Here is a 10,558-nt window from a genome sequence, read left to right as displayed (position 1 = left end):
ATTTGGAGGGTTTTTTCCCCCCAGTTTTTGGTAATTGTGAAAAAAGCTGCTATAAATATTCACGGACAGATGTTTTGTGTGAACTTTGGTTACAAAATTTATGTGAACACATTTTTTTTTATTTTGTTAAAGTTTATTCATTTTTGAGAGACAGAGCGTGAGCGGGGCTGGGGGGGCGGGCGGCAGAGAGAGAGGGGGACACAGAATCCGAAGCAGGTTCCGGGCTCTGAGCTGTCAGCACAGAGCCCGACGTGGGGCTCGAACTCACAAATTTCAATATCATGACCTGAGCTGAAGCCGGACGCTCAACCGACTGAGCCGCCCAGGTGCCCCTGCGTGAACACATTTTTATTTCATTTGGGCAAATACCTAGGAGTGGGGTTGCTGGACCATAAGGCAAGTGTATGTTTAAGTTTATAAGAAACTATCTGATTTATAAAGCAGCTGAGTCATTGTGCATTTCTCCCAGAAAACTGCCATTTCTTTCTTTCTTTTTTTTAACCATTTTAATTGGGTCATAGGCATCTAGAGGTATTTCAGTGGGGTCTTGATTGGCATGTCCCTAATGACTAAGGATTTTGAGCATTTTGTCATGTGTTTATCAGCACTGTCTGCCTTGTTAGGTGATTTATTTTTTTTTCTTTTTAAAAAAATTTTTTTTAACGTTTATTTATTTTTGAGACAGAGAGAGACAGACCATGAATGGGGGAGGGTCAGAGAGAGAGGGAGACACAGAATCTGAAACAGGCTCCAGGCTCTGAGCCGTCAGCACAGAGCCGGACGCGGGGCCCGAACTCACGGACCGCGAGATCATGACCTGAGCTGAAGTCGGACGCTTAACTGACTGAGCCACCCAGGCGCCCCCTTGTTAGGTGATTTAACTGTTCAAATCTGTTGAGCCTTCTGGGTGTCTCCGAAGTGCACAGTATTTCCCATTTTCCATCTTCTTCGGGGTTGACCGTAAGGAAGTTTCCTTAAATTGTGGTTGTAGACCAATGATCTCTTAGCTTGTTAAAATGCAGACTCCTGGCCTCCACTCCAGAAGGTACCAAATCACAACCTCACGCGGGGTGCACAGGTATCTACAGTTAAAAGTTTTCCACGTGGTTCCTATCCACACCAAGGTGAAGAACCACTTTCCTAGAGGAAAGTGGAGCTAGGGAAAAAAGAAATCCCACTGGAAATCCCACGCCTTGTGCCACCTATGGCCCATACACCAGCTGGCATTCGGGCTCGATTAAACATCAAGGCAACCTTGAAGGAGAAAGAAAGTTGCACTAGGACAGAAAGCAAGTGTGTGTGTGTGTGAGTGTGTGTGTGTGTGTGTGTGTGTGTTGGGCATGCAATTTGCTCTGAGATTGTGGTTACCAAAGGGAGGGGAGGAGGCCGTGGGCTGGACGGAGGCTTAGTTTTGTTTTTAGCATCACCTTCTCCTAGCACTTTGCCCTTAGGTAATTCCCCACGGCTGGCAACCGGCGTCCTTCAAGCTTAGGGCAGCTGCTCTGATTTATAATATGCTGGGATAATCATTCTCACCCCCTGTCAAAAATTACCACTAAAGAAACCTGGGAGATTTTGAAAAACACCTATGTCTGCGCCTCCTCCCGGACCCACCAGACCAGACGCTTCTGAGCAGGGCTCAGACGACAGTACCCTTTTAAACCTTCCTGTATGATTCTCCTGTGTGGAACAGGTTCCTAATGTCCGCTCCGGAATACCCTTCTCGGTGAAGCCCCCGGCAACTCGCTTCAAAGCCCTCAGCAGTTTCTGGGATCCCCCGAGACGTTGCATAAGCTGGGCTGCTTTCGGCTCTAAGAGGAAGCTACACCCACATTGGCCTATGTTATCAAGATGTTCACTCTTGCACACTGGGATTCCAGCCCTGGTATCTCTAAGCTGTAAGGCCAGAGAGGTCTGCCCAGAACAGGGGACAGGCGGGGCCTGGAAATGGTTGGAAAACGAAGGTGCAATAGAGTGAAGGGCTTACAGTCACTTGCATCGTCTCTCTCTGGGAGTTAAGGTTTCAGATGACTCATACGTCGTACCCAGAATGCAGGATAACTCACGAGCTTCTGCATACTACCGCTTAAAACCCTTAGGGGAAAGGGATGGAAGAAAATCAGTAAGTCAATCAATCAATCGTCTACAGCAGTGGTTCTCCACAGTGGCTGCCCATGAGAATCATACGGGAAGGTCCATTTCTAGACCACTAGAAATCAACACTCAGGATGGATCGCCACGTAAAATATTTATGAGGTTATGTATCTCAGCGCGCACACGTACGATTCATTTGCACTATGGATTTCTGCGGCTCTCGGCAACATGTGCTCAATAATCTGAGGACTCTCGAGAACTGAGTTTTCAAAGTGTGGTTCTAGAACCCGCAGCCTCAGCACCGCCTGGAAACTTGTGAGAAATGCAAATCCTCTGGCCCCACCCCAGACCCAATGAATCAGACACGTGGGGGCCCAGCAATCTGTGTTTTAGCTTTTTTCTCTTTTGCATGTTTTTTTTTTTTTTTAATCTCCGGATTTTTTAAACTTATTTTTTATTTAAATCCAAGTTAGTTAACAGAATGTAATAATGATTTCAGGAATAGAATTTAGCAATTCCCAGGGCTCATCCCAACAAGTGCCCTCCTGAATGCCCCTTGTCCGTTTAGCCCCATCCCCCTACCCAACACCCCACCAGCAACCTTCAGTTTGTATTCTGTATTTAAGAGTCTCTTTTTTTTAAAGTTTGTTTGTTTATTTATTTATGTATGTATTTATTTATTTATTTATTGGAGACAGAGAGATCGAATGGGGGAGAGGCAGAGATAGAAGATAGCGATAGAAGGAGAGGGAGAATCCCAAGCAGGGATTGGAGCTCATTGAGGGGCTCGAACTCATGACCTGGGCTGAAACCAAGAGTCGGAGGCTTAACCGAAGGGCGCCCAGGCGCCCCATGTATTTAAGAGTCTCTTATGGTTTGTCGCCTTCTCTGTTTTTATCTTATTTTTCCTTCCCTTCCGCTACGTTCATCTGTTATGTCTCTTAAATTCCACATATGAGTGAAAACATGTGATTTTGCCTTTCCCTGAGTGACTTGTTTCACTTAGCATAATACATCTAGTTCTCTCCACATTGTTGCAAATGGTAGGATTCCATTCTTTTTCATTGCCGAGTAACACTCCATTGCATATATATACCGTGTATTCTTTATCCATTCATCAGTTGGTGGACATTTGGGCTCTTTCCATACTTGGGCTATTGTCGATAGCGCTGCTATTAAACATGGGGGTGCATGTGTCTCTTCGAATCAGCATTTTTGTATCCTTTGGATAAGTACCAAGTAACACAATTGCTGGGTAGTAGGGTAATCCTATTTTTAATTTTTTGAGGAGCCTCCATACTGTTTTCCAGGGTGGCTGCACCAGTTTGCATTCCCACCAACAGTGCAAAAGGGTTCCTCTTTCTATGCATCCTTGCCAACGTCTATCTGTTGCTTGAGTTGTTAATTTTAGCCATTCTGACAGGTATGAGGTGGTATCTCATTGTGGTTTGGATTTGTATTTCCCTGATGATGGGTGATGGCGAGCGTTTTTTTCATGAGTCTGTTAGCCATCTGGATGTCTTCTTTGGAAAACTGTCTATTCACGTCCTTTGCCCGTTTCTTCGCTGGGTTATTGTTATTATTTTATTTTTTTATTTTTATTTTTTGGTGTTGAGTTTGATAAATTCCTCATAGATTTTGGATACTCGCCCTTTGGATACTATGCTATTTGTAAATATCTTCTCCAGCAGTCTGTGTTTCAACAGGCCCTCCAGGTAATCTGATTCACGCCGAAGTGAGAGCCACTATACGGAAGACATCTCAGAAAACTCTCCCCAAGTTCCAGGAGTCACTTGGTAAGGGGCAACTGAGTGCTACCAAAGCCTATCAGATGCCAAATCATTCATTTCATTCCAGAGACCACACAGTGATCACCGGACTATCCCACTTCCTAGTAGTAATGAACTTGAGATCTTTTGGACAGGCTCAGCCAATGGGCATTCCAAAGCCTGAATGATTCTTCTTTTTCCTTCTTCCTCTCTTCCTCTTCTTCCTCCTCCTTCTCCGTTTAACAGCTCTGTTGAGATATAACTCACACGCCCCATGATTCACTGTTTAAGGCACATCATTCAATGGCTTTTAGGGTACTCCCATTGTACCACTGTCACCACAGCCGATTTTAGAACATTTTTGTCACTCAGCAAGAAATCCCGTACCCATTAGCAGGACCCCCGCCTTTGGCCCTGGGTCATCACAAATCTATAGTCTGTCTCTACGGATTGGTGTAGTCGGGACATTTCATGTCGATAGAATCATGTGGTCTTTTGTGACGGGTCTGCCACTTGGCATAACTTTTGATCCATGTTGTAGCCTGTGTCAGGACCTCATTTCTTTTTGTGGCCAACCAATATTCCATTGTATGGATATACTACCTGCTATTTGTCCATTCATAAGCTGACGGACATTTGGGGCTGTTACGTTAAATGTTTGGGTTGCACCTTGTGGCCATTATGAACAACGTGGTTTTGAACATTCACGGGCAAGTTCTTGGGCGGCCGTAGGTTTTCCTTTCCTTTCTCTACCCAGAGGTAGAATTGCAAACGCTGTGGAAAGCCACAGCCATTCCGGGGACCCTTTTTGGGGTCTGGACCCACTCCAGTCGGGGAGCTTCCTCAAGCATAGAATTCCTTCTTGAGACATTCTGCATATATACTCTTTCGGCCCAAAAGAACGTTTGTCAGCCGGGGAAGGTCTTACTTAAATAGCCTCGGCAATATCCCTGTTGGTCCTCCCATCCCTCCAGCCTGCCACCCTTGGCACGACCCACTGTTTTCCTCGGATCTCTTTTTGCACCCACCGTGGTGCCAGCCGAGGTTAACCCTGAGAGCTAACCAGCCAATCAGTCCTAGGATAACCCTTTCAGCACTGGGGAAAATGGGGTGGACAGAGGATGGGTAACTCACCCCACTTTTTACAGCTGGCACGAGACCCAAAGGGGGACTTGAATTCATCAGCCCGTTTCTTTTAGTGAGGCGACGGCCTTACCCCAGGGGGCCAAGTGGTGATGGCCGGGCGCGAGAGCAGATTGTAACGCTTGACACGAAGGTAGGTGGTCATTAGCAGCTCGGAGAACCCCTGGGCACTGGGGCAGTGAGCTCATCCTGCAAATCCGGGTAAGGAGCAATCCCGGCGCACCCTGGGCTCAGGGCTCCAGGGGACCTGCCTTGCGTGGACGCGAGGGGACCCATCCTGGAGTGCTTCGGAAGATCCAGTTATACCCGTTCACCGAGCCCTTCCTGCTGACCATTCTGAGGGCTGTGGGACTGGGGGTTCAGCAGCGGCAGTAGCCTCCCTGAGAGGCCCTTCCCCTGCAGGGCGGGTGGCGTCTACACCGCCTGGCATCGATCAGTCGCTTCGCCTCTGAGGCTGCGGGGCTGGATGTGGACCCCGAGGAGGCCTCCTGCCTTTCCCAGGCTTACAGGCCCCCCCCACCCCCCAAAATCGGCCTTTCCCAGGGAGGTCCGCAGCCAGCAGCATCACAGTCAGGGAGGGACGTGCTAGTGACTCCTGCTGAAGCGGAGTCCCGGGAGACAGTGGGGGGGGGGGGGGCGGCGGAGCCTGCAATCTGTGGTCCCAACGAGCTCTCCCCTCACTCCGACTCGATGCATGCGAGAGCCTGGAACCGTAGGCGAAGGTGCATTTTCATTCCTGGAGGATGCTTCCGAGTTTTGTGTTCTTCCCGAGTGTGAGGCCGAATGGGGCAAGTCGCCTCTGCCCCGTCCCCCCGCTGCTGGTCCAGGCCCAGGGTAAACTGAGGGCTCTGCATTGTAATCCTGCTTTTGTGGAGCCCCAGCTGCCTCCTGACCACACGCCACTGTGCAGTGACAGGGCAGAACAGAATGGCGGCTCAGTCCTCCTCCTGTCCCCGTCGCCGGCCTGCGGCTGAGCTAATGACTCTCATTTTCTCTGGCAGCTTTTTAAAGGCTGCGATATTAACACCTCCCAGAAGAATTCGACTCTCTTCCGCGGTGGGCTTGCGCGAACAGAGCCGCAGCATTTCTGCTGTTGCCAAAGCGCTGCAGTGTGTGTGTGTGTGTGTGTGTGTGTGTGTGTGCATGCGTGCGCACGTGTTTGCGTGCATGTGCGTGCGCGTGGGCACACACCCGCACGCACGCGCGCACACACACATGCACATACTTTACTTTGCCTCCTTCGTGAAAATTAAATGAGACAATACGTGGAAAGGGCTTGAACAGAGTCAGGTATTCAAAAAAAAAAAAAAAAGAAGAAGAGTTCTCATTTTACAAGGTGTTGTGCTCCACATTCTCTGTTGCACTTTCTGGAACTCTTCTCAATTAGCTGCATGAATGTGCCTCTTGCGCTCTGGCTCCTGGTGGGGGGGCTTGGCCAACGGCAGGCATCAGGGGACTATTGAAGGACGGGAGGAGAGGGTCAGATTATTAATTCCCCTGGTTCCCTGCCTGCCAAGCCCTGGCTGCCAGTGGCTGGGTTTCCCTCCATGAAGCCTTGGCTTCTGCTGGCCAGTCCCTCCAGGAACATCACCGCCCCACCCCCCCCAACCCTGCCACTTCAGGCCTGGAGAGGTGTTTCAGCAGTTTCTAGCCACAGCTGGCCTTGGAATGTTCCACCTTAACCCTGCTCTTACCTTAGTCGACAGTTCCTTCACTAATTCTCCCCAGTAATTCTCCCACTAATTCTCTCCACACCCCTCTCGAGCGTGCACCTGCTTCCTGCCGGGACCTGATGGATAGAAGCGATGACTGGCTGAATCCAATACAAGGAAAATCCTGAAATGACGTGACTGTCCCAGGCACTGAACATCCGTCTCCAGCTGCTGTGGACATTAGCTATTCACAGGAGAAGAAAGTTCTCGCCCTCTGGGCGATGTCAGGCAGTATCGGCATGGCTCCCTCTTCAGTGTGAGGCCAGACAGACGTCCACCTGCTGTTTCTCCGTCTTCAGCCCTAAAATCACTCCGTCCTAATGTCCTCCTTTGCAACCTGTTCCCCTCAGGAAGTCAAAGATAAATCTTGTCCCGACAACACATTGTTGGACAGAAACCACAGTGATGCATCACAAGCCCAGGAACACCCAAGATCGCCGGGAGCCTGATGCTTGCCTGGATCCTTCAAGGGCCTTGGCTCTGAGGACACCTTGCCTTCAGACTCGTAGCCTCCAGAATGGTGGGAGAATCAATTTCCATTATTTGAAGCCACCGGGTTTGTGGTTACTTATTGGGGGCAGTCCTGGGAAAAAAGTACCTCCGGGTTCCAGGGGTTCTGCTACCGGGCTGACAGCTGCCCTCCTCGAATGAGACACGATCCCCACCAGCCTTCTCAGTCTCCCTCCAGCACTCCCTCGTCCTCTCTTTCTGACCCCATCCTACCTGTTCCAAGTGGCCCCTCCGCATTGTAACTCGGACGGAGCCTCACAGCGTTGACTTCCAGAGCAGCTGCTGAGCTGGGGACCGCGCGGGGTAACGAACGAGCCCTGGAGGCAAGAATGGAGCTCCTGGGGGGTGGGGGGAAAGGGGCACCTCCATCCAAGGGCATCCAGAGGATGGAGGGAATGGGTCCTCCCTTCCGCCCACTGCTCCCAAGTGTACTTTCTCCTTGTAAACATTCCAGAGAGGTCCAAACGCCCAGGGAACATGCCTGCCCATGCTTCGACTCTTCCCCCGTCTCTTACATTCAGGTTTGCACCCCCCAAACGGAGCCTGAACATTTCAGTCCTGGCCTCCGGTGCTGAGTTTTAGCTGACCCTGGGAAGACACAGAGGCATCACCCGAGCGAATTAATGAATGGCTCTGGGCCTCAGTTTCCTCCTCTGTCAAGCGGGAAAATTAACAGTCCCTACTTCATACAATGAGTGGGAGAATCAAGTGAGCCGACACATGCGAAGCAAGGTGTATTCGAAGTAAAGGACCCAAGAGTGGGGTCCACACCCAAGAGTATTAGCCCGATACCGTTAATACTGTTTTGGCAAGGTCTCAGTTCATAGGTTTTTTAAAACACCCTGATTATCATAACAGAGAAAAACTATCTCCTGGTCCCTTTTTACAAAAACAAAGGGTCCCTGGCTTAACTGGAAGCAAGTTCAACAGCAACAACCACCTTGTGACCATGCTGGGTGCCCAGCTAAGCTCTTTGTGCACATTTAATCCTCACAACGACCCTCTGAGGTGGGCCTGGATCCACGTGGGAGGTGAGAATCGCTGATTCGTAGGCAGATTCAGCCCCAGGTCACACAGCCAGGTCAGAGAGCATGTGGGGCTCGAACTCCAGAATTCCGACTTCGACGTCCACGGTCTTCACACCAAAGCCAGGTGCCGGCTCCAGTGATGGGAGTGGGGTTTTTCCCGGACAAAACGAGAGCTGACGTTTTCCCATGGCTAATCAGAAGGGAGCTAAGCACTGTGATGCTAGTAAATCCCTAGGATAAAAGACGTTATATAAGCATCCATTATTATTACGGTTGGAAGCTAGAATGTACTGTGGAATAGACAGCTACCATTGGAATGACTGGAAGAGTTCCGTATCACTGATTTCTAGAATGATTTTGGGGGGATGTTTCTACGTAGTCCTTTCACCAGCTGAATGGGGGCTGTATGAACATTGTACCTGGATCTGGAAAAAGTATTCACTTTGGCGATACATATTCTTGCCATCCAGGAACGTAAGATAGTCATGCATTTACTAAAAGAAAAGCTTGATTAAAGCTTGTTGGGGACTTCAGGGGCGCCTGGGTGGCTCAGTCGGTTGAGCGTCCGACTTCGGACGATCTCACAGCTTGATCTCACAGCTTGTGGGTTCGAGCCCCGCGTCGGGCTCTGTGCTGACAGCTCGGGGCCTGGAGCCTGCTTTGGATTCTGTGTCTCCCTCTCTCTCTGCCCCTAACCCACTCGCATTCTGTCTCTGTCTCTCTCAAAAATAAATAAACATTAAAAAAAAAAAAAAAGCTTGTTGGGGACTTTGGATAAGTCACCAAACCTCCCTGAGCCTCAGTTTCCTCCCTTGTCAAACAAGGGGTGTGCATTAGACGAGAGGCCGTTTCGGACTCTGGAAATACATTTAAAATATAATCTTGAAAAAATAAATACTTTGTTTAGTGTCGACAAAGCTTCTGTCTCTAAAACTTCAAAGTCACCATCGTATTATTGGTTAGGGAGAAGAATCGGTTATTGAGAGGATAGGAGATGTCCTCTGACGATCTGCCCCCTGCCTCTCCCCCCCCGCCTCCCCGAGCTGTACGATTTAGCCACACAAATTACTACTAGGTTTTTTAAAACACCATGATCATTCTTACATCCTGACCCTTGCACGATCTTTCAACGGCACGGGACACTCTCCATCTCCCCTTTCCATTCGTCTGGCTCTCCTAATTCACCCTGCAGACTCCAGCTGAGCTGCCACCTCTCTGGAGAAGGCTTCCTTGACTCTCCCAGGTGGATAGTGCCCGGCTGGGCATTCTTGTTTGTTTCAAGTGCCACTATTATATACTTTCCAAACTCTAGTGTTCTTGCTTCTTTAGTTTTTAGACACTTCTAGATGGTAAGGTAGAAATCTTATGTTATTCACCCTTGCATCCCATTTCTAAACGGAGTATCTGGCCCATAATAGGTGCTCAATAAATACAGAGTGTGGCTCTTGTAGAACTTTAAGCTCTGAGCAGTTTTCAATCACTAATAATTGCATGAGAGTTTAGTGCCTTGGAATAAGATTTTCACCTCTGTGGTTGTCAGTTGGTTCCTCTGAGTGCCACTGTCTTTAGAGAGCCGCTCCATACATCACCAGCGTGGTGTGGCTACCCAAAGGGCGTTTGGGCATTTACTCTATGACCATCTGAGAAACACGCTGTTTTCACTTTTCTGGAACGGAGAAGGAAGCGCATTTTTGCAAAGTCTCCCCGAGGGCCATGGAACCACGGGGATTTTCCTTGCCTTCTATGTAGAGATGATCCAGACCTGTGAAAGTGGCCTCAGAATGGACCTACTTCCAACATTTCAGGAACGAACTGCAAAGGACCACTTGTCACCGTTTAAGGTGGGTCCAATGAAAAGCTCCCCAAACCACACAAGGAATAGAACACCCCTAATCCAAACAATGAGGAAAGAGATCCATCTACAAATTCTGACTTTGAATCCCTTAAAAGAATAGTCCAGAGGAGGCCAGGGATAAATATCTGAGCGTCCTGAGTGTCTTACGTGTTCCTAATCTCTATAACCAGTGATGAATTCATCCCTACCCCCTCTATATAGTGGCTCTCTGATTTTGATCAAGGCCCTACACTGAGTATAAGTTCTTTCATGTGTAAAATGGAGAACATAATACTCATTAATCTACTCCCTTTTCTTTTGAGTTGTCAGTCGATAATCCAACCAATAACGTTCCGACTGACAACAGGAAGACAATTTGATAGAAGGGATCTAGGATTTTTTAAATTTGCCTTCTGCGTCGGGGTTGAAGAAAGGACGGAGGTAAAGGTATAGTCATGGTTTAAAGAC

The sequence above is a fragment of the Puma concolor genome, chromosome E4 (assembly GCF_028749965.1).
Source record: "Puma concolor isolate L17-30 chromosome E4, mPumCon1.1.hap2, whole genome shotgun sequence".
NCBI classification, from domain to species: domain Eukaryota; kingdom Metazoa; phylum Chordata; class Mammalia; order Carnivora; family Felidae; genus Puma; species Puma concolor.
The sequence above is the reverse complement of the archived record's forward strand: the minus strand, read 5'-3'. Positions refer to the sequence as shown.